The 4122-nt window shown below is 49.4% G+C and overlaps 1 long non-coding RNA gene across 1 annotated transcript; it reads right to left on the reverse strand.

The window, feature by feature from the left end:
- Positions 1 to 1811: 1811 nt before the first annotated feature.
- LOC117074784 lies at positions 1812 to 3865 on the reverse strand. The gene is made up of 3 exons (XR_004433700.1): positions 3774 to 3865; positions 2985 to 3227; positions 1812 to 2443 (listed from the first exon to the last, which is right to left on the reverse strand). It is a non-coding gene; the product is annotated as an uncharacterized LOC117074784 (long non-coding RNA).
- Between the last annotated feature and the right edge of the window lie 257 nt (positions 3866 to 4122).

Consider the following 4122-nt stretch of genomic DNA (forward strand, 5'->3'; position numbering starts at 1 on the left):
CTTAATAAGCAGACAGATAGAGCTCCACGCTGTATGTTATATTTGTGTCAGCTGTTGAGATCATCTAAGCCCTTGCATGTCCATTTTCTCGTAATCTTAAAACAGCCCCAGGAGGGGTTGCCAGGTAGGTATCGGTATCCACTTTTGACAGATGAGGAATTTGAGCCTTAATGAGATGAAGTGACTTACTTAGGACCATGCAGGCCATTCAGGGTGGGTCCAAGGTATGAATTCCAAATCCAGTACTCCTTCACTTTATCACAATGAAATCACAAATGAAAGAATTGTGCCTTATGAATGAAACCAAGCAGGTCCACTCTCCACTTGGCTTCTGGTCTTTATTCCACTGCGGTGAAGAAAGGAGCCCAGGCTCCCAAGGATATTCCAGCGGCTGCCCATACTGTTTGTGCCAGGCAGTGCAGGTAAAGAAGTGCTGGAATCCAGCCCTAGAATAGGCCCCCATTCTAAACTAAGGCTCATATCCTACAGGCACCATCTTCTATGCAGACCGTCGGATCTAGGGACTCAGACCCTTGGAAAAGTACTAAGAACAGGATGTCTTCCAGACCATGACCTAATTGCTTGTTCTGGAAGTCCTGGCTTCTCTCCATCTCCCCCATCTCTCTTCCTCTCCGCCAGGTAACATCCTTTAGTCCTTACACTGAGTGCACATCGAGGAAGCTTGTAACCTAGCAACTGCCACTTAAGATTCCCTGAGTCACCTGTGGTTTCCACTGCCTGGGCTGAGTGCACCAAGATGGGGCCTTAAGGAGTGCCAAGCAGGGGGCCGGGCGCGGTGGCTCAAGCCTGTAATCCCAGCACTTTGGGAGGCCGGGACGGGCGGATCACGAGGTCAGGAGATTGAGACCATCCTGGCTAATACGGTGAAACCCTGTCTCTACTTAAAAATACAAAAAAGTAGCCGGGCGACGAGGCGGGCGCCTGTAGTCCCAGCTACTTGGGAGGCTGAGGCAGGAGAATGGCGTAAACCCGGGAGGCGGAGCTTGCAGTGAGCTGAGATCCGGCCACTGCACTCCAGCCTGGGTGGCAGAGCAAGACTCCGTCTCAAACAAAACAAAACAAAACAAAACAAAAAAAGGAGTGCCAAGCAGAGGGAGAATGTCCAGTGACTCCTTTGATCCCTCCCCACCCTATTCTAGTGTGTAACCATTTTTCTGGTCAGGAAGTTCTTCCTCATGTCAAATCTAAATCCTTCTTGCTCTAAAATCTTGCATAACATTGAACCAGGGTTTCTCTTTTGCCTTAAAAGGGGTTTGCGTTTTTAGGCTGGATGAGGTGGCCCATGCCTGTAATCCCAGCACTTGGGGAGGCTGAGGCATGTGGCTATATGATCCCAGGAGTTCGAGACCAGCCTCAAAAACATAGCGAGACCCTGTCTCTATAAGAAATAAAAGTTATCCGAGCTTCGTGGCACATAATCCTAGCTACTAGGGAGGCTGAGGTGGGAGGATCACTTGAGCCCAGGAAGCAGAGGCTTCGGTGAACCAAGATTGTGCCACTGCACTCCAGCTTAGGTGACACAGCAAGACCCTGTCTCTCTTAAAAAAAAATAAAAGTGTTAGATTTTTTGCCTTGGTCACAAGGTAGGGTGGGAGGTTGGGGAATTAGGGGAGGGAAAAGTCATAAAAGCCTCTAAAGATTAGGCCTTTGGTGCTGTGGAGTCTTTATTATAGATATTGATGCATCAATCAAACTTGGGGATGCTCAGCCCCAGAAAAAGTCACTCAGTACATTTTGGGTTTTTTTTTTTTTTTTTTTGAAAAGATGGGGTCTTGCAATATTGCCCAAGCTGGATTTGAACTCCTGGGGTCAAGTCATCTTTTTGCCTCAGCCTCCTGAGTAGCAGGGATTACAGACATGCACCACCTTGACAGGCTCAGTAAGTCTTGGATTTGTTAAGGTCTAATTTACATACAATGAAATGCACAGTTTTACTCAGTCTCTGTTGTCTGGTAGGCATTCAGCAGGATCCTGCCTTCACCAAACTGCGGTACCTTAGGGGGAAATTGGGGGTGTTGTGGGGGACAGTTTCTTCCCAATAAACCAGGCAGATTCTCGGTGTGGCAGGCCATGGATGCAGTAACTGTGTGAAGGGTTTCAAGGTCTGGTGGAATTCCAAGTGTAGGGAACATTGTGGGGGGATAGGAGGAATGAGGAGTTGTTTAGTGATTAGTTGCTCCTTAGCCCTCCCTAGAAATACTCTGTACCGGAGTGCGCTCTGCAGGGAACCACGCTGGCTGGAGGCGCACACCAGGAACTCCCCGAGGCCAGGATCACCTTCTTTATGCAGTTTTCTTTCTGCAGCACCCCACAGACCATGTGATCAGCATCAGATAGGCTGGATCTGAATCCTGGTGCAGCCACCTCCTAGCTGTGTGACTATGCACAAGTCACTTACGTCCTTGAATCTGAGTGTCCTCATCTGTGAAAAAGGGAATAAGAAAATCTACTTTCTAGAGTTGTAGGAAGAAGGAGGTGCCAGGCATAGTTCCTGGGCATGTGGTAGGTACCTCATGAAGACTACTGTCTTTCTTCCCTTTGCGATGGCAAGTTTCTGTACCTCTGACTTTCAGGGTAATGTGTCCCCCAAAGCAGGTGCCAGTTTCACAAGATAGGCAGCCTTACCAGGGCCCACACCCTCCTGTAGCCAATCACTTCTGGGCCTGTGTCTTAGACCGGATATCTTTTCTCCTAGCTAGCTGAAATCTCATCTGCTGCAACCTAAATTGCATTCTAATCTGGAGAACAGCTGTGCCCTTCCTTTAGCTAATCACCTTCTCATTCCTTACCAGAAGCGTGGTCCTTATTCAGGGAGTGGGGCGTGAGGCTGACTCATCCAATTAGGACTGAGGCTGCCAGCAGACCAAGGAAAGGGTAGTTCCTCCCCCAGCATAGAGAAGACTCAGTAGGGCCTCCTCCCCACCAGTCCCAACATCAGCCCAGAGGAAGGATTTAGAGCTCACGTGGACTTGATGGGAGATGGCATGACACAGTTGCCAGCAGTCAGAACCAGGATCTGTATGTGTTCACGTGGCACTGCTGCCCTGCAGGTGGAGGGCTGAGTCCTGCAGAATGGCCTTAGCTATTCAAGTTCCCTTCCTGACCACGCAGCCTTGATTAGAGAGTTGAATCAGCCACATTCCTTCAGCTATCTGCCCTGCTCCCTCCCGCTCCAGTGCTTAGCTGGTGCCTGGAACCTAGAGAGGCTTAGTGAATATCCATTAAAGAATGCATCTGTTCATCTGTAAGCACCTTCCTGCCTACTTAGGTAAAATTGGGACATTGGAAAGTGGACCCCAGATATGGGATGATGAGTGAAGGGAGGGGGTCATCTTCGTTTTCAGATTCAGGAGTTGCACAATGTAGAGAAGAAAGGGTTGGAAAACCGCACACTCCTCTGCTGTTTAGTGCGTGCGGGAAGGGATGCTTCTCAAAGACCTCAGCTACTTCCCTGTGCTTATTGAGGAAGTCGCAAGAGGAAATGGGGCTTACAATAAAGCCTGAGGATTTGAGTTATAAACAAGGAAGAATTTCCTGACCAGCAGTGTCAGAAACTTGAAACACCCGCATGAGGTGAGGTGAGAGGCCACGGAGCCACCTCCTCCTCTATTGCCACCCGGTGCATACTAGAAAGACACAGGACAGTCAGAAGACCTCTGCTACATCGTGTTACAATGTAGGCTATGACCTCCAGCCTATGTTTTGTTGTAACCAGGCTGTGAACTATGGGCAAGTCATATCCATTCTGGTACCTGTCAAATTAGAAGGAAGGAAGGTGAAGAAGAGAGCAGCTGGGGTCCCTCCCAGCTGTAGTGTTCTGTACTCCTGGGGTGCTATACAGGCTGGGGAGCCCTAGAGAAAGAAGCATTTAGCCATAGTGACAAAGCAGCAGATTCTAGAATGAACACCCTCACATTCTACCAGGTGATACAATCACAGAGGTCTGGCCCCACCAGCTCTCACAAGCGCTGCCAGCTACCCCAGGTCCAGTCACCAGTGAGGACTTTATCAGGGCTTCCCCTGGCCACCCTCTCTTGCTACCACCACCCTCCTTTCTCTCCAATCAGCCCAGGACAAGGGAATGCCTTGTGACAGCTGCAG

The sequence above is a fragment of the Trachypithecus francoisi genome, unplaced genomic scaffold (assembly GCF_009764315.1).
Source record: "Trachypithecus francoisi isolate TF-2019V2 unplaced genomic scaffold, Tfra_2.0 Lachesis_group5, whole genome shotgun sequence".
NCBI classification, from domain to species: domain Eukaryota; kingdom Metazoa; phylum Chordata; class Mammalia; order Primates; family Cercopithecidae; genus Trachypithecus; species Trachypithecus francoisi.